General features: G+C 37.0%; 1 long non-coding RNA gene across 7 annotated transcripts in view; it reads right to left on the bottom strand.

The window, feature by feature from the left end:
• LOC103347702 (uncharacterized) overlaps window positions 1-21,335 on the bottom strand; it is a 465,331-nt gene that overhangs the window by 303,808 nt on the left and 140,188 nt on the right. For 6 of the 7 annotated variants that reach the window (XR_016230483.1, XR_016230485.1, XR_016230488.1 and 3 more), the window contains one exon: window positions 360-497. The exons of the other annotated variant lie outside the window; for it this stretch is intronic. This is a non-coding gene — a long non-coding RNA (uncharacterized LOC103347702). The remainder of the gene's footprint in view (window positions 1-359; window positions 498-21,335) is intronic. 7 annotated transcript variants of the gene reach the window in all.

Genomic DNA, 21,335 nt, shown 5'->3' with positions numbered 1-21,335 from the left:
GTCCCGGCTGCTCCACTTCTGATTGAGCTCTCGCCATGGTCTGTGAAAGCAGCAGAGGATGGCTCAAGTCCTTGGCCCCCTGCACACTCTTGGGAGACCCAGAGGAAGCTCCTGGCTCCAGATCGGCGAAGCTCTGGACATTGCAGCCATCTGGGGAGTGAACCAGCAGATAGAAAACCTCTCTCTCTCTCTGCCTCCACCTCTCTGTAACTCTGCCTTTCAAATAAATAATCTTTTTTAAAGAGTCAAAAGACTTATCCATAATCAAATGCTGTTGATTTTTTTAATTTTTATTAATACAAAGAGAAAATATTTCATGTAGTTTATAGATACAATCCCAAGAATAAAATGATACTTACCCTGCTCCTCTCCTTCTGCCTTCCTTTTTTTCCTTTTTAAAAAATTTTTACAATAGGAGGAGGGACGTCCAGGGCTCCGAGTCCACAGAGTCCACACATCGGCGCTGGAAGCAGAGGTGAGCTCAGTAACCGGAGACACTGGCGGGGAAACGGCAGACAGAATTTTAGAGGGACACGGGTTTTGAAGCGGGAAAGTCCAACAGACTGACTACAGGAGAAAAGGAAAAATAAATAAATAAATAAATAAATAGGTGGGGGCATACTGGTACAGAGGAGTTCCACTCTCCACCAACCTTGCAAAGGCTAGCAAGAGACAAAGAGCTGGGATACACATAATAAAAGGGGAGAGTTAAGGCTACAATTCAGTAGCCTAGGCAACCCAGTGGGAATCCACAGGAGAAACCAAGCCTGCACAGACTCTTTGGGTAGAAGCCAGCGGAAGCTAAATACCATCCATTCTGCTCAGCCTTGCAGTATTACTTACCTCCTGAACAAAAAATAAAATAAAATAAAATAAATAAATGAATAAATAAATAAATAAAGAGAGATTTACCACGCATAACCTGAGGGTGTCACCTTTGCACACCTGTAACCCTGAAGACCCAAGCAGAACTCTTAGGCCACACCCATCTCAAGCCTCCAAGGCTCCTCCAACAGCAGGCAGTCCACTTAACATGGACATAGTATAATAATAAAAAAAAAAAAAACCTCACAGTGAGGGAAACAGAATTAACCATGCCAAGCAATAAACACAGAAATCGAGGGAACAAGATCAATGATGACATTATGATGCCTCCAAATAAACAAAACACCTCAAGCCAAGATTATGAAGATGATGAGATAGAAGAAATGCAAGATATGGATTTCAAAAAATTTATAAGACCATTTAGAAGTTTTCAAAAGCAAATCCTTGAACTACAGAAATCCTTATTGGACAGGATTGAAAATCTCTCTCGTGAAAATGAAATTTTAAGGAAGAATCAAAATGAAACGCAGAAACTAGTAGAACAGGAAAGTGTGATAGTGAAGAGAAATCAAAATGAAATGAAGAGCTCAATAGATCAAATGACAAACACATTAGAGAACCTTAAAAACAGAATGGGTGAAGCAGAAGAGAGAATATCGGACTTAGAAGACAGAGAACAGGAAAGGATACAGTCAAACCAAAGAAAAGAAGAGGAAATTAGAAATCTAAAAAATATTGTTGGGAATCTACAGGATACTATTAAAAAAACCAACATTCGGGTTCTAGGAGTTCCCGAAGGCATGGAGAGAGAGAAAGGATTAGAAGGCCTTTTTAGTGAGATACTAGCAGAGAACTTTCCGGGTCTGGAGAAGGACAGAGACATCCTAGTACAGGAAGCTCATAGAACCCCCAATAAACATGACCAAAAGAGATCCTCACCACGACACGTTGTAATTAAACTCTCCACAGTGAAACATAAAGAAAAGATCCTAAAATGTGCAAGAGAGAAACGTCAGATTACTCTCAGAGGATCTCCAATCAGAACACAGCAGACTTCTCATCAGAAACACTACAAGCCAGGAGGGAATGGCGAGACATAGCACAGGTGCTAAGAGAGAAAAATTGCCAGCCCAGAATATTATATCCTGCTAAGCTCTCATTTGTGAATGAAGGTGAAATAAAGACCTTTCATAGCAAACAGAAATTGAAAGACTTTGTGGCCACTCGTCCGGCCCTGCAAAAGATACTCAAAGATGTGCTACACTCAGAAACACAGAAACACGGCCATCAATATGAAAGAAGGTAAAGGAAGAAAACCTACCAGTAAAAGAGCATGGGAAGCTCAAAGCATATACTAGAAAATATCTCCAGGAAAATGGCAGGGCAAAGTCACTATGTTCAATAGTCACATTGAATGTTAATGGCCTGAACTGTCCGCTTAAAAGACACAGACTGGCTGACTGGCTTAAGGAACAACACCCAACTATTTGTTGCCTACAAGAAACACATCTCTCTAACAAAGATGCATGCAGACTGAAAGTGAAAGGTTGGAAAAAGATATTCCATGCCAACAGAAACCAAAAAAAAAGCAGGTGTAGCCATATTAATATCAGACAAAATAAACTTTAATACAAAAACTGTTAAGAGAGACAAAGAGGGACACTATATAATGATTAAGGGTTCAATTCAACAGGAAGATGTAACTATTATAAATGTATATGCACCTAATTACAGGGCACCTGTCTATTTAAAAGATATGTTAAGGGACTTAAAGGGAGACTTAGATTCCAATACAATAGTACTGGGGGACTTCAATACTCCACTCTCAGAAATTGATAGATCATCCAGACAGAAGATCAACAAGGAAACAGCAGATTTAATCGACACTATTGCCCAAATGGATCTAACAGATATATACAGAACTTTCAATCCTACACCTAAAGACTTCACATTCTTCTCAGCAGTGCATGGAACCTTCTCTAGGATTGATCACATACTAGGCCATAATGCAAGTCTCAGCAAATTTAAAAGAATTAGAATCATACCATGCAGCTTCTCAGACCACAGCGGCATGAAGCTGGAAATTAGCAACTCAGGAAACCCCAGAAAGTATGCAAACACATGGAGACTGAACAACATGCTCCTGAATGAACACTGGGTCATTCAAGAAATCAAAAGAGAAATCAAAAACTTTCTGGAAGTAAATGAGGATAACAACACAACATATCAAAACTTATGGGATACAGCAAAAGCAGTATTGAGAGGCAAGTTTATAGCAATAGGAGCCTACATCAAGAAATTGGAAAGGCACCAAATAAATGAGCTTTCAGCACATCTCAAGGACCTAGAAATGCTGCAGCAAACCAGAACCAAATCTAGTAGGAGAAGAGAAATAATTAAAATCAGAGAAGAAATTAACAGGAGTGAATCCAAAAAAAAATTACAAAAAATCAGCCAAGCAAAAGCTGTTTTTTTGAAAAAATAAACAAAATTGACACCCCATTGGCCCAACTAACTAAAAAAAGAAAAGACCCAAATCAATAAAATCAAAGATGAAAAAGTAAACGTAACAATAGACACCACAGAAATGAAAAGAATCATCAGAAATTACTACAAGGACTTGTATGCCAGCAAACAGGGAAACCTATCAGAAATGGATAGATTCCTGGACACATGCAATCTACCTAAATTGAACCATGAAGACATAGAAAACCTAAATAGACCCATAACTGAAACAGAAATTGAAACCGTAATAAAGGCCCTCCCAACAAAGAAAAGCCCAGGACCAGATGGATTCACTGCTGAATTCTACCAGACATTTAAAGAAGAACTGATTCCATTTCTTCTCAAACTATTCAGAACAATCAAAAAAGAGGGAATCCTCCCATCTGGCTTCTTTCTATGAAGCCAGCATCACCTTAATCCCTAAGCCAGAGAAAGATGCAGCACTGAAAGAAAATTATAGACCAATATCCCTTATGAACATTTCCCTGATGACGCAAAAATCCTCAATAAAATCCTCACCAATAGAATATAACAACACATCAGGAAAATCATCCACCCAGACCAAGTGGGATTTATCCCTGGTATGCAGGGATGGTTCAACATTCACAAATCAATCAATGTTTCACCACATTAACAAACTGCAGAAGAAAAACTATATGATTATCTCAATAGATGCAGAGAAAGCATTCGATAAGATTCAACACCCTTTCATGATGAAAACTCTAAGCAAATTGGGTATAGAAGGAACATTCCTCAATATAATCAAAGCAATTTATGAAAAGCCCACAGCCAGCATCCTATTGAATGGGGAAAAGTTGGAAGCATTTCCACAAGATCTGGTACCAGACATGGATGCCCACTCTCACCACTGCTATTTAACATAGTTCTGGAAGTTTTAGCCAGAGCCATCAGACAAGAAAAAGAAATTAAAGGAATACAAATTGAGAAGGAAGAAGTCAAACTATCCCTCTTTGCAAACGATATGATTCTTTACTTAGGGGATCCAAAGAACTCTACTAAGAGACTATTGGAACTCAGAGAGGAGTTTGGCAAAGTGGCAGGATATAAAATCAATGCACAAAAATCAACAGCCTTTGTATACACAGACAATGCCATGGCTGAGGAAGAACTGCTAAGATCAATCCCATTCACAATAGCTACAAAAACAATCAAATACCTTGGAATAAACTTAACCAAGGACGTTAAAGATCTCTACGATGAGAATTACAAAATCTTGAAGAAAGAAATAGAAGAGGATACCAAAAAATGGAAAAATCTTCCATGCTCATGGATTGGAAGAATCAACATCATCAAAATGTCCATTCTCCCAAATGCAATTTATAGATTCAATGCAATCCCAATCAAGATACCGAAGACATTCTTCTCAGATCTGGAAAAAATGGTGCTGAAATTCATATGGAGGCACAAGAGACCTCGAATAGCTAAAGCAATCTTGTACAACAAAAACAAAGCCGGAGGCATCACAATACCAGATTTCAGGACATACTACAGGGCAGTTGTAATCAAAACAGCATGGTACTGGTACAGAAACAGATGGATAGACCAATGGAACAGAATTGAAACACCAGAAATCAACCCAAACATCTATAGCCAACTTATATTTGATCAAGGATCTAAAACCAATTCCTGGAGCAAGGACAGTCTATTCAATAAATGGTACTGGGAAAACTGGATTTCCACGTGCAGAAGCATGAAGCAAGACCCCTACCTTACACCTTACACAAAAATCCACTCAACGTGGATTAAAGACCTAAATCTACGACCTGACACCATCAAGTTACTAGAGAACATTGGAGAAACCCTTCAAGATATTGGCACAGGCAAAGAGTTTCTGGAAAAGACCCGGGAGGCACAGGCAGTCAAAGCCAAAATTAACTATTGGGATTGCATCAAATTGAGAAGTTTCTGTACTGCAAAAGAAACAGTCAGGAGAGTGAAGAGACAACCGACAGAATGGGAAAAAGTATTTGCAAACTATGCAACAGATAAAGGGTTAATAACCAGAATCTACAAAGAGATCAAGAAACTCCACAAAAACAAAACCAACAACCCACTTAAGAGATGGGCCAAGGACCTCAATAGACATTTTTCAAAAGAGGAAATCCAAAAGGCCAACAGGCACATGAAAAAATGTTCAAGGTCACTTGCAATCAGGGAAATGCAAATCAAAACCACAATGAGGTTTCACCTCACCCCGGTTAGAATGGCTCACATTCAGAAACCAACAACAGATGCTGGCGAGGATGTGGGGAAAAAGGGACACTAACCCACTGTTGGTGGGAATGCAAACTGGTCAAGCCACTATGGAAGTCAGTCTGGAGATTCCTCAGAAACCTGAAGATAACCCTACCGTTTGACCCAGCCATCCCACTCCTTGGAATTTACCCAAAGGAATTAAAATTGGCAAACAAAAAAGCGGTCTGCACCCTATGTTTATTGCAACACAATTCACAATAGCCAAGACCTGGAACCAACCCAAATGCCCATCAACAGTAGACTGGATAAAGAAATTATGGGATATGTACTCTTTAGAATACTATACCGCAGTAAGAAACAACAAAATCCAGTCATTTGCAACAAAATGGAAGAATCTGGAACACATCATGCTGAGTGAAATAAGCCAGTCCCAAAGGGACAAATACCATATGTTCTCCCTGATTGGTGACAACTGACTGAACACCAAAAAGGAAACCTCTTGAAGTGAAATGGACACTGTGAGAAATGGTGACTTGATCAGCATAGCCCTGACTGTTAATGAACAACTTAATACATTATCCCTCTTAGGAGTTTTTTTTGTCTGTTCTACTTAATATGACTGGTTTAATTCTGTAATTAATACACAGTTATTCTTAAGTGTTGAAATTTAACTGAAATGTGATCCCTGTTAAACGTAAGAGTGGGAATAAGAGAGGGAAGAGATGTACAATTTGGGACATGCTCAGGCTGACTTGCCCCAAATGGTAGAGTTAGAAACATACCAGGGGACTCCAATTCAATCCCATCGAGGTGGCATGTACCTATGCCATCTCACTAGTCCAAGTGATCAATTTCAGTTCACAATTGATCATAATGAAAGGACTAAGAGTCAAAGGGAGCACATAAACAAGTCTAGTATCTGCTAATACTAACCGATAGAATAAATAAAGGGGAGAGTGATCCAACATGGGAAGCGAGATACTCAGCAGACTCATAGAATGGCGGATGTCCTAAACAGCACTCTGGCCTCAGAATCAGCCCTAAAGGCATTCGGATCTGGCTGAAAAGCCCATGAGAGTATTTCAGGCATGGAAAGCCAAGACACTCTGGTAAAAAAAAAAAAAAATGAAATGAAAGATCTCTGTGAGTGAGATCCCAGTGGAAAGAACAGGTCTTCAAAGAAGGAGGTACCTTTCTCTGAAGGGAGGAGAGAACCTCCACTTTGACTATGACCTTGTCTAAACAAGATAAGAGTCGGAGAACTCAGACGGCTTCCATAGCTTTGGAAATTCATGACTGGAGCATAGGAAGATTACTGATGCCATAAACAGGAGTGTCAATTTGTAAAGTCAACAACAGGAGTCACTGTGCACTTACTCCTCATGTAGGATCTCTGTCCTTAGTGTGCTGTACATTGAGATTTAATGCTATAACGAGTACTCAAACAGCATATTTCACTTTGTGATTCTATGGGGGTGCAAACTGTTTAAATCTTTACTTAATGTATACTAAACTGATCTTCTGTTAAAAAAAAAAAAGAAGAAGAAGAAATTATCAATTCCCGACTTGACTCTCACTGGGATTAAACATGACAATAGGTCTGATCTGATTTTATCATTATTTAAAAAATCATCTATTATTTTTCACTTTATGTTTCTCTGTGGGAGCAAACTGTTGAAATCTTTACTTAATGTATGCTAAACTGATCTTCTGTAGATAAAGAGAATCGAAAATGAATCTTGATGTGAATGGAAGGGGAGAGGGAGTGGGAGAGGGGAGGGTTGCGGGTGGGAGGGACGTTATGGGGGGGAAGCCATTGTAATCCATAAGCTGTACTTTGGAAATTTATATTCATTAAATAAAAGTTAAAAAAAATTTTACAATAACGTTTTAATTTCAGGTGGATGGGGAGCAGTGGGTAGAGGATCTGACACTGTATTCCACACCAGTCTGCTCAAAACCCGCTTTCCCCACAGAGTGCAGAGGCACAATGACAAGAGGAATTCACAGAACTGAAACCCCACCATGGTGATTGTCAACTGTGGGTCATGACTGGTTAGTAGATTGTGAAACAAACTAACTAGGTCATGACCAGAATGACTTTTTAACTTAAGAATATTTTTAAGTGGAATGTAAAATTATCACAGTGCATTATATGTATTAAGGGTAAAATTTAGGGGGAAATATAAGCCTACACGAAAATTATATGTATCTGTATTTTGTATATACATTGTGAAAAGTCATATTTATATGCATATATGCACTGTGTCATGATGCAAAATATATTTCTTACCATATAGGTCAAAGTCAATAATGTTTGAAAGCAACCACCCTATTGAATCCTATCAACTCTAACAGCTACTGAATTTCAACTTCTTCAATAAAATGGATTCCAGAAATTGTATATCTTCCCGTGTCCTCTTTCCACAATCAACATGTGTACTCATATTCTTACTAAAAATCTCTCCAAATCCTAAATTCAAGAGGCTCAAAATATCTACCACTTTCATGCCAACCCAGCACTTCTCCCCAATATGACTATGTTATTAAAGTAACTCATCTACTCACTAATACATGAATCTTCCACATTGGCTAGCCAGCCACCAGGATGCGTAGACTATCCTTTTCAACTGCATCTGTTTCCATTTTGTTTATCCATCAAAATGCTAATTTATCCTCAGTACTTCTGTAATATCCCAGTACCAGTTGCCATATCCTGTAATCCTTTAAACTTTATCTCCCATACACTATGGCCAATTTAAGTCCTCTAAATCACCAGGTCCATAAGACATACCCCTAGTCAAAATTACTCATCCATTTCCAAAATATATCAAATATGTCCCAGACATACCTAAACAGACTGTTCAACTGTTGGCACCTAGAACTCAGAGACCCTGTGCTATGTATCTCAGTACCACTCTTTCCACCTCACAGGGTGATTATATACAGTAAGGACAAAATAAATGTTTAATGAATGAATAATGAATGGAAAACAGTGTTACTAAATTATCAGTGTATAAAACTGAAGTAGAAAATGTTCACCTTATGAATTAATAATCATATTAATCAAAATTCCTTCATGTGAGCCAAAACCTTGTATTTTTTAGAAAGCTAAGAAAGGATCAAATTGCATTATGTTCTGAACTACTTAGATAAATATCATTCAATCAACGCAGTATTTAGGACCATGGCATTAAAAATAAATGAACACATTCATTTGTATAAACAAATAAAATGACTTTTTGATCATGATATTATTACTATACAAGTTTTCATTAAACCTAAATTAAATCATAGTTAATTCCAATAAAGGGTGTCAAATCAGGGTTTTTATTAATATAAATAAGACTAAATATAAATAAGACTAAAACAGATGGCTCAAGTCTCTATATATTTCTCATATGTACATCCAAGATATAGGAAATGATTGACAGGATGGCCTAAAATTACTTCTACTCATATAAGAAAAGGCACCTATTAAACAATAATGGGAAAATAATTTCAATGCACCAACTCTACATGAAAACTAGGCTGAAATCAAAACTGACAGCTCAGTCCCAAAATGCACATTCAATCTAATGGGAAAAAATGTCAGCAGAAAATAATTACCCATTACTTGCACCCTGTTTTCAGTAACATTAACATAAAAATGTTTCAAGTTGTTGTTGGAGGAAATTTCAACACACAGCTTAATCTTATCTTTAATTATAAAAAAGCTGTGCACATTCTTTTAAATAAATATGCAAATTCAATTGTATATTAGTATAGGAAAGGTTTTCCACTATGGAGAAAATATCTTTATTTTTAAACAATGGTACCAGGTGCTAACAAATGCCTCTATTTTTAGTTATAATTTAATTCTACTAACAAAAGAATGTAGAAGACTGAAACAAAGATAAGAAAATTACATCTAAGATTTTGTTTAGTTTTAGCATTAATTAGCTATATGGTTACATTTGAATATTGTGTAAAAAGGTTTCTAATTTTAAAAATATGCTATACATTTACATAGCATTTTACAGTTTATAAAGCACTTTAGAGGTATGGACATATGGGCATTTCTCAAACTTGCAAGCATTTTAGGTCTATTACATTGATGAAATGCAATTATAATGATGTCATAAAACAAGCTGTAGAAAAATATTTGTGACAGACATTAACAAAAATATTAATTATACAAAATATCAATATTAAAGAATAAGCATGATAGTTTGGAATGGCAAAAAAAAACTTTCTAAATTATATTCTTACATTGTCTTGCTACCTCTCTGATCTTACCTCCTTCAAGCAAAATTGCTGATTAACACAAGGCAATTGCAGAAGGGATTTGCTGTTATTGTTTTTGTTGATCCAAATTACTAATTACCATAGAATAAATTATGTGATTTATCCCCAAGTTCTGTATTTAGGTAACTGTTTCTCAAGGAGACCATGTAATACAATGATCACATATTATGGATAGACCCAGGATGCCTGGGTTGAATGTAGCTGAGCCAATTGCTATGCTTCCTCAGGCAAGTTATTAACCTGACTCTGTAGCATGGATGAAATGAGGCTACAAGTATTTCCTCCTTCAGATGATTGTTTTAAGGAATAAATAACATAATGCACATAAAACATTTATTAGCTGGCCAAGTACTAATCATTTTTTTCTTCAAAGTGCAATGTTACATCTACTAGAATGGATTAAAACAAGAGGAAACTTTACTCATGTCTTGCTCATCCCACTATTAAGGACCCATTGAGCCCAAATAGAAAATCTATAATAATATCACTATTTTAAGATGAATTGATTAGCAACCCTAATTCCACTTGCCATATAAGAAACATAGCAAAACATTTGCTACGTAACAAATATTGACAGTCATGTTTGTTCCCATGTTCTGGAACATGGACTTCTTTAGCCATATTGGAAACAGGAATGAGCATTATTCTATCATAAATGAAAATTATTTAGTGATATGAAAAACAAATAGGTATTTATAAATAACTCATCATAAAACTTTCAAACCACCAGTACTTTGTCTCTGAAAATTTAAAAGGCACCTTTTCCTTAAGAAACTATATTTCCATTTAAAGAAATATTGTTATACTATACTGACTTGGTTAGAGCAAGATGTTAATACAAATTTTCAGAGGATCAGTTCCAAGATGGTGGAATAGAAACAGGATGGTCTGATTTACGTGAGGCAAAACTAATATTTTAAAAAGGAGAGAGAATACACTCTCAGGATAAAGCTGCAGGAGAGCTGCCATGGGAGACCCTCCCAGAACAGTGCAATTAGTCCAGAGTCATGCTGTGAGAGCAAAAACCCAACGGAAGACCCAGCAGCTTGGATCCAGAAAAAAGGACATCTGCCCTAGCAAGCCAGAGGAGAGGGGATACATGGGCCATTCTGCTGCTGATGGAATGAAGGGAGAGTTTAGTGAATTGCTTTTGAAATCCCATGTCAATCCCCACAACAGCAGGCCATCAATCCAGATTCGGGGGTGGGGGTTGAGAAAGGTGGTGGTCTTTCTCCCTCTCCACCTCCATGTTACAGTGGAGACCTGCAGCCAGTAGAAGTAAAGCTGATGCCATTTTTGGACACAGGCAGGGGGCAGCCTCCCTTAGGCTGGCTGCCCCATGCCGGTTGCCCAGCAACAGGAAGGGAGTTGCCCCTACTCTTCAAGACACCCAGCACATTGTGAAGCGAGCTGGGCTGCAGTGGACAGGTACTTTGCCGACCTGCAAATCACATATCTAAACAAAGGAAAAAATTTCTACAATGCCAAAAAATAAAGGCAATGATTCAAAAAACAAGAATAAGGAAGACACAATGAGCCCCGCAAAGGAACACTACAACATTGCAACATCAGTATGTAAAGAGAAAGAGATTGAGGAAATGCAAAAATAGAATTCAAGAAACTAATCATTGGACTAATCAGAAGCAATCAGAAGCAAATGCATGAACTAAGGAAAAGTATATATGATATGAATGAAAATTTTACCATGAAATTGAGATATTAAAGAGAAATCAAAATGAAATACTAGGAATGAAGAATTCAATAGACCAAATATCAAAAATGCTGTGGAAAATCTCATCAATAGAGTTGGTGAGGCAGAAGAAAGAATAGTTGAGCTAGAAGACACATCTCTGGAAATTTTACAGTCAGATCAAAAACAAGAAGAAGAAATTAGAAAACTAAAAACAGAGTTAGAGATCTACTGGATACTATCAAACAACTCAACATACAGGTCTTACAAGTTCCTGAAGGCATGGGAAGAGAGAAAAAATAAGCAGGCCATATTAGTGAAATAATAACAGCAAACATCCCTAATTTGGAGAAACAAAAGTACATCCATGCGTAGGAAGCACATAGAATTCCTAATAGACATGACCAGAAAAGATTTTAACCATAACAAAGAGAAATTGAAAGAATTTGTCACTACCTATCCAGCCTCAAAAAAATTATTAAGGATGTGCTATACGCAGAAACACAGAAACATGGTCATCACTATGAAAAAAGGTAAAGGCAGAAGATACCCCAGTAAAATTAAAAAGGAAATCCAAAGTAAAAAATAGGAATAATTATGGAAAAATGGCAGAGCACAGTTGTTACTTATCAATAGTCATCTTGAATGTAAATGATCTCAACTCTACAGTCAAAAGACACAGACCAGCTGAACAGATTAAAAAACAAAAACCATCTATTTGCTGCCTACAAGAAACATATCTCACCAAGAAAGATACTCATAGACTGAAGGTCAAATAATGGAAAAAGGTATTCCATGCTAACAGAAACCAAAAAAAGAGCTGGTATAGACACCCTAATATTAGACAAAATAGACTTTAACACAAAAAATGTTAAAATAGACAAAAAAGGGCTTTATGTAATAATTAAGGGATCAATTCAACAGGAAGAAGTGACTATTATAAACGTATATGCACCTAATGACAGGGATCTTGGTTATTTAAAAGAATGTTAATGGATCCAAAGGGAGACATAGACTCAAGTACAATAGTAATGGGGACTTCAATACCCTACTTTCAGCAATGAGCAGATCAATGATACAGATAATCAGCAAGAGCAGAGTTAATTGACAGTTAGACCAAATGGACCTATGAGATATCTACAGAACTTTCCATCCTACAGATGCAGAATATACATTCTTCTCACCAGTGCATAGAATATTCTCTAGGATTGATCACATGCTAGGCCATAAAGCAAGTATCAGCAAATTCAAAAAAAAAAATCATACCATGCATCTTCTCTGACCACAATGGAATGAAGGTGGAAATCAACAACTAGAATATATCAAACACATGGAGATTGAACAACATGTTCCTGAATGAACAGTGGGTCACAGAAGATATTAAGAGACATATAAAAAAATTTCTGGAAACAAATGAAAATGACAACACTCAAAACTTATGGAATAGAGCAAAAGCAGTGTTAAGAGGAAAGTTTATAACAATTGGTGCCTACATAAAGAATTTGGAAAGGCACCAAATAAATGAACTATCAATCCATCTCAAGGATCTAGAAAAACAACAGCAAACCAAACCCAAAACCAGTAGCAGAAAAGAAATAATTAAAATTAGAGAATAAATCAATAAAATAAATACCAATACAACAGGGGCCAGAACTGTGGCGCAGTAAGTTAATCCTCTGCCTGTGGTGCCAGCATCCCATGTGGGCACTGGTTCTAGTCCCAGCAGCCCCTTTTTCAATCCAGCTCTCTGCTATGGCCTGGGAAAGCCATAGAATACTGTATGCTGTAGAATGTAGAAGATGGCCCAAGTGCTGGGGCCCCTCCACACACATGGCAGACCCAGAAGCTCCGGCTTTTGGCTCCTATCTTCAGAATGGTGCAGCTCTGGCCATTGCAGCCATCTGGGGAGTGAACCTTCGAAAGGAAGCCCTTTTTCTCTGTCCCTCTCACTGTCTGTAACTACCTCTCATATAAATAATTAATAAATAAATATTTATTTAAAAAACCATAAAAACAAAAGATCAGCAAAATGAAGAGCTGGTTCTTTAAAAAAATAAACAAAATTGACACAACATTGGCCCACCTAACCAAAAAAAGGAGAATAAGACTCAAATTAATAAAATTAGAGATTAAAAAGGAATTGTAACAACAGATCCACAAAAATAAAAAGCACCATCAGAAATTACTACAAAGAGCTGTATGCCAACAAACTGGGAAACTCAGAATAAATGGATAGATTACTGAAAACATATAACTACTAAATTGAGCCATGAAGACATAGAAAACCTAAACAGACTCATAAACAAGACAGAAATTCAATCAGTAATAAAGATCCTCCCAACAAAGAAAAGCCCAGGACTGCCAAATTCTACCAGACATTAAAAGAGAAACCAACTCCAATTCTTCTCAAGGTATTCAAAACAATTAAGAGGGAGGGAATCCTCTCAAATTCTTTCTATGAAACCAGCATCACCTTAATTTCTAAACCCACAAAAGACGTAACAGAGAAAGAGAACTACAGACCAATTTCCCTGATGAACACAGACGCAAAAATACTCAATAAAATTCTGGTCTATTGAATCCAACAACACATCAGAAAGATCATTTACCTGGACCAAGTGAGATTTATCCCTGGTATGCAGGGGTGATTCAACATTTGCAAATCAATCAAAGTGATACATCACATTAAAAAAATTGAAGATCAAAAACCATAGGACTATCTCAATAGATGCAGAGAGAGCATTTGATAAAATACAACACACTTTCATGTTGAAAACTCTAAGAAAACTGGGTACAGAAGGAACATTTCTACCATTTATGAAAAACCCACAGCCAGGGAAAAGTTGGAAGCATTACCACTAAGATCCAGTACCAGACAGGGATGCACACTCTCACCATTGCCATTCAATATAGTTCTGGAAGTTTTAGCCAGAGCCATTAGGCAAGAAAAAGAAATCAAAGGGATACAAATCAGGAAGGAGAAAGTCAAACTATCCCTATTTGCAGATGACATGATTCTATGTACAGGTGATCCAAAAGACTTCATGAAGAGACTATTGAAACTCAGAGAAGAGTTAAGTAGCAGGGTATAAAATCAACACAAAAAAATCAACAGGCTTTGTATACACAAACAATGCCACAGCTGAGAAAGAACTTCTAAGATCAATCCCATAACAATAGCTAAAAAAAATAACTTGGAATAAATTTAACCAGGGATGTCAAAGATCTCTATTATGAGAATCACAGAGCATTAAAGAAAGAAATAAAAAAATAGAAAAATCTTCAATATTCATGGATTTGAAGAATCAACAATATCAAAATGTCCATACTACCAAAAGCAATTTATAGATTCAATGTGATACCAATGAAAATACCAAACAAATTCCTTTCAGATCTAGAAAAAATGATGTTGAAATTCATATGGAAACAGGGGAGGCCCCGAATAGATAAAGCAATCTTATACAACAAAACCAAAGCCACAGGCACCACAATACCAGATTTCAAGCCATACTACAGGGAAGTCATAATCAAAACAGCCTGATTTTGGTACAAAAACAGATGAATAGATGAGTGGAACAGATTAGAAACACCAGAAATCAATCCAAGCACTTATCACCAACATATATTTGAGAAAGGAGCTAATATCAATCCCTGGAGTAAGGACAGTCTCTTCAATAATGGTGCTGGGAAACTGGATCTCCACATGCAGAAGTACGAAGCAAGACCCCTACCTTACACCTTACACAAAAATCCACTCAAAGTTGATTAAAGACCTAAAACTACCAATTGATACTATCAAATTATTAGAGAACATTAGGAAAACCCAGCAAGACATTGGCATAGGCAAATAGTTCTTGGAAAAGACCCCAGAGGCACAAGCAATGAAAGCCAAAATACAAAAATGTGATTACATCAAATTGAGAAGCTTCTGTACTGCAAAAGTAACACTCAGTGAACCTACAGAATGGGAGAAATTATTTGCAAACCATAAAATTGATACAGGATTAACAACCAGAATATATAAAGAGATCAAGAAACTCAAGAACAACAATAAACCAAACTACACAGTTATTAAATGGGCAAAGGATTTAAACAGACATTTTTCAAAAGAGGAAATCCAAATGGCCAACAGACACATGAAAAAATGCTCAGGATCACTAGCCATCAGGGAAATGAAAATCAAAACCACAATGAGGTCTCACCTCACCCCAGTTAGAATGGCTTTCATACAGAAATCAACAAACAACAAATGCTGGTGAGGATGTGGGGAAAAGGTACCCTAATCCACTGTTGGTAGGAATGAAAACTGGTAAATTCACTATGGAAGACAGTACGAAAATACTTCAGAAATCTGAATATAGATCTACCATATGACCCAACCATCTCACTCCTGGTAATTTACCCAAGGGAAATGAAATCAGCATATGAAAGTGTTATCAGAACCCCCATGTTAGTTTCAGCTCAATTAATAATAGCTAAGACATGGAATCAACCCAAATGCTCATCAACTGAAGATTGGATAAAGGAATTATGAGGTATGTACACCATGTAACACTACACAGCAGTAAAAATGAAATTCTGTCATTTGCAACAAAATGGAGGAATCTAGAAAACATCATACTTAGTGAACTAATCCTTTCCCAAGGGGACCAATATCATATGCCCTCCTTGACCTTTGATAACTAATAGAGCACCTAAAAGGCAATCTGTAGAAGTGATACTAACATTTTGAGAAGCAATGACCTTGGGAAAACTTTGTCTTCACTGTTGAAGAAAGTTTTCTTTGGTTTTTGTTGTTGTTTTTACATACTGTTGAAGTCTTTACTCAACACAGAGATAATCATATGTGTATAAAGTTAACTGAAAGTAGACCATAGTAAAAAATGAGTGGAAATAAGAGAGGGAGGAGAAAGGAGATGGGAATGTGTGTGGGAGTATGGGCATCATAGGATCACATAGGATCATCAAAAATCACCATGTTCCTAAAGTTGTATTTTAAAATGTATGAAGCTTGTAACTGTAAAACTGTATATTTCTGTATACATTCCTATGGAGTTACTTCTAAGGTACAGTTTAAAAATTTGCCATGGGACTCCAAAGCCCCTTAATCTGGGTGATAACAATAACATTTTAAGAGTTAAAGTGATCATATAGATAGGATAAAGTGTTAAAATGAACATATTAATAGGATTAAGTGCTTGGTAATAGTAATAGATAGAATTAAAAAGCAGTGAATGCTCCAATATGGGAAGCAGTCCATTCAGCAGACTCATAGAATGACAATTGCTTTAGGTAGCATTATGACCTCAGAATCAGCCCCTAAGGCATTATGGTTTGGCTGAGAAGCCCATAAGAGCATTTCAGGCATGGAAAGCCAAGACATTGTGGAAAAAAATGTCCTACATGAAGGACTTCTGTGGGTGAGACACCAGTAGAATGAAGTGGTCATCAAAGGAGGAGGTACTTTTCTCTGAAGGGAGGAGAGAAATTCTACTTTGCTGATGCCTTGTCTAAATATGGAAGGAATTTGTGAATTCAAAAGACTTCCATAGTCTAGGGAGCTCAAGTCAAGAGCCTTGGGTGATCACTGATGTCATATATAACAGAGTTAATTGTTAATTTGACAACATGTGTCACTGTGCACTAACTTCCAGTGCAGGACCTCTATATTCAAAGAGTTGGCTTATGAGAGTTAATAGTAAAATCTGTTCTCAAAGATTTACTTCATTTTTGCGTAGTAAGGGGAGGATATTCTTATGTCTCATAAGCCATAGTTATGTCTAAGTGCTCTCAAAAGACATATAATTCTTAAGTTCTTCTTCAAAAATAATTTTCTCAAATATATATTATATAATATATAATTTAAACCTCAGAAAGGTTGAATTTTATTGAAAGTATATTTTTCTTATTGTAAGAATAATCCTTCTGGTGTTCTATAGCAGAGTAGGGTAACAATAGTTACCAATAACATATTGTATTTTTCTAAATAGCTAAAAGAAAGCCTTTTGAATGTTCTCACTACAAAGAAATCTGGACTACTAATTATCCTAATTTGATCATTAAAATTTTTGCATATATCAAAATATTATATTGTACCCCATAAATATGTATCATTATTGTTTGTCAATAAAAACAAAAGATCTAATAAAAAGTTAAATGAGAAAAACAATTTTCCATGTTTTATTATATTGAAATAAATATATAAAACCATAATGCTACAAATGTCCCCTTAAATATGGTGTCCTCGTGTGGGTTATATGCTGACCCAACATCTACAGGAGCCTAGAGGAGACTTAAAGCCCCTGTTGGTCACAAGTCATATATTAACTTAATCAAAATTGCTGACACTATGCTAGGTGAATATAAATATACTGCTTAGGGAATGTAAACTGGTACAGCCACTGTGGAAGACAGTATGGAGATCCCTTAAAATTCGGAATATATACCTAACATATGACCCAGCCATCCTATTCCTGGTAATTTACCTAAATGAAATGAAATCAACTTATGAAAGAGTGATCTTTTACTCCCATTTTCATTGTAGCTCAATTCATGATAGCTAAGGTATGGGATCAGCCCAGATGTCCATAAACTGTTGACTGGATAAAGAATTATGGGACATACACACTATGGAATATTACTCAGTGGTAAAAGAATGAAACCCTGTCTTTTTAAACAAAATAGATGCCACTAGAAACTACTATACTTAATTAAATAAGCAAGTCCCCAAAAAACAAGTATCATATGTTTTCCTTGACCTAAATCTTAATAGATAGGTATGAAATTGACATTTTGAGATTCAATGTTTACAGCCCTTGTCTTGGCCGTTGAGGGAAAGTATTTTTTTTTTCATACTATTTGTTGAACTCTTTACTTAGGGTAGGGTTAATCTTATGAGTATAAAATAAACTGAAACTAGATCTTTGTAAAAATTAAGAATAGGAATAGGAGAGGGAGAAGGAAAAAGGGTGGGAGTGTGGGCAGGAAGTGGGGAATGGAGTGGGGAAGCATCACTATGCTCCTACATCTGTATATATGAAATACATGACATTTGTATATCTTAAGTGAAATTTGTAAAAAAGAAAAACAAAAACATATACCATTTCATTAGATGAGATTTCAGGATATTTTCCCATTGTTATACAGTTTCTAAGTGTCAGAACTATTACCAAAATAACAATTACAAAACTAAGTATAAGTGTTGGCAAGGCTATAAAGAACCATCTACACTGTTGGTTGGGCATATAAAATTGCACAACTTCTATAAAACACACACACAGAAGTTCCTCAGAAAATTAAAAAATTAAAAGTAAGTACCATATGCTGTAGTTATCTCACTTCTTTTTTTAAAAAAATTTATCCATTTGAAAAACAGAATTATAGAGAGAGTGAAGAAGAGACAGAGATCTTTCATCAGCTGGTTCATTCTCTAAATGGCTACAATAACCATGGGCTTCTTCCAGGTCTCCCACCTGTGTGCAGGCACCCAAAACCCTGGCCATTCTCCACTGTTTTCCCAGGCACATTAGCAGGGAGCTAAATGGGATGTGGAGTAGCTGTGACTCAAACCAGTGCCCCATATTGGACGCTGGCACTGCAGGCCGCAGCTTTTACCTGCTGCACCACAGCACTGTCCCCATATCTCACTTCTTGATATATTCCTAAGAGAACTGGATTCAGTATCTCAAAGAGATATCTACACTCTCAGGTTCACAGAAACTCTATTCACAAAAGTCAAGATACAGAAACCATACAAATGCCCAACAAAATTCCAGATAAATGAATATACACCCAAATGAATATATAAAGAAAATACAGTGTATATATAGACAATGAATATTAGCCTTAAGAAAGAAAGAAATTCTACCATTTGCCACAACATGTATGAACTTATGTTACACGATGTGAAATAAGCCACTCATAGGAGGAAAAGTATAGCATAATTTCACTTACATGAGATACCTAAAACAGTCAAAACCAAAAAAGTGAAGACTAGAATGGTGCTAAAAAGTGGCTAGGGGAAGGAGAATAAAAGGATCTATTATTCAATTAACATAAGTTTATGTAATATGAGCAGTTCTAGAGATATCTGGTGAATGGCATAATGCCTACAGTCAAAACATTGTATTCGGCCAGCACCGCAGCTCAATAGGCTAATCCTCCTCCTGCAGCGCCAGCAAACCGGGTTCTAGTCCCGGTCGGGGCGCTGGATTCTGTCCTGGTTGCCCCTCTTCCAGGCCAGCTCTCTGCTGTGACCCGGGAGTGCAGTGGAGGATGGCCCAAGTGCTTGGGCCCTGCACACATGGGAGACCAGGAGAAGTACCTGGCTCCTGGCTTCGGATCAGTGTGGTGCACCAGCCACAGTGTGCCAGCTGCAGCGGCCATTTGGGGGTGTTGAACCAATGGTAAAGGAAGACCTTTCTCTCTGTCTCTCTCTCACTGTCCACTCTGCCTGTCAAAAAAAAAAAAAAAAAACCATTGTATTCTTATACTTAAAAATTTGTTAGAATAGTAGATTGATTCCTTCTTGGTGGTATTTTAGATGCAATATTTTCTGGTACTATGTGATAGTATAATGGTGTTCTTGGCAGTAAAGAAGCAGAAAGTCACAAGGAAACTTTTGGAAGTGATAGACAAATAGAAAAGCCACTGTTTAGATTGTGGTGATGATTTCATGGATGCATTTGTCCAAACTCATCCAACTGTACAAATTAAATGTGCAGGTTTTGAGTATCAATTTTGCTTCAATAAAGTTGTTCAGGGAGCTAGTGAGAAGACCACATCACAAATCAGAGTACCTGGGTAATTCCCAGTCCAGCTTCCCACTAATGCAGACTCTAAGAGGCAACAGGTGATGACTCAAAAAAGCAGGTACCTGCCTTGCACATGAGAGCTGGATTAAGTTCTCAGTTCCCATCTTCAGCCTCAGTCCACCCTCAGCTATTGTGGGAATTTGGGGAGTGAACTAGAAGATTGGTGCTCTCTGTGTGCCTTTTCGTCTCTAACTCTGCCCTTATGTATGTATATATCTATTCATCCTATCTTTATCTCTGCCTATCAAATAATTTTTTTAAAGCTGCTTTTAAAAGTGCAGTAGGCCTAATAACAGAACCTTCATTCTGCAGTGGCTTTTTAGCTGTCCCTCTGTTTTTCAAAGATAAGAGAAAGCAAAGACCACTGGGCCTCTTGGAGATTCTTGGAACGCAGATTCAGATTACTTGTTTTCCCACTGAGCCAGGGATCAGAATACCTCCCCTCTCGCACCATCTTTTTTGCAACACCATCATCTTAGAGTTTATTTAAAATAAAGATTAGATCTTTTTTCTGTCACACAAACAATGTAACTATTTTGAAAGTGTCCTAGTGAAATATGGAACTAAGTAACAGAAAACAAAACAATAAGTGGTTGGTAAATAAGCCCTAATAAGGTAAAATCTAATGAAGAAGCAAAAGTAAAACAGCTAATTTAGATTAAAGCAACATTTATGAAATATTTTAGAATAAGAAAAGCTAATTTTTTAATAGCTGTCAACATTTAGGGTAGTTCCCATGGAATTAGGGTACCTATTTACTGCATATGCCGTTAGAAACTGGTATAACATTTTTTTTTTTTGGACAGGCAGAGTTAGACAGTGAGAGAGAGAGAGACAGAGAGAAAGGTCATCCTTTTCCGTTGGTTCACCCCCCCCCCCCAAAATGGCCGCTACGGCCGCCGCGCTGCGCCAATCCGAAGCCAGGAGCCAGGTGCTTCCTCCTGGTCTCCCATGCGGTCCCAAGCACTTGGGCCATCCTCCACTGCCTTCCGGGGCCA

This window comes from Oryctolagus cuniculus, chromosome 2 (assembly GCF_051225735.1).
Source record: "Oryctolagus cuniculus isolate XC-2025 breed Fujian yellow rabbit chromosome 2, ASM5122573v1, whole genome shotgun sequence".
In the NCBI taxonomy this organism is placed as follows: domain Eukaryota; kingdom Metazoa; phylum Chordata; class Mammalia; order Lagomorpha; family Leporidae; genus Oryctolagus; species Oryctolagus cuniculus.
Note: the sequence above shows the minus strand (reverse complement) of the source record. Positions and strands in the feature narration are given on the sequence as shown.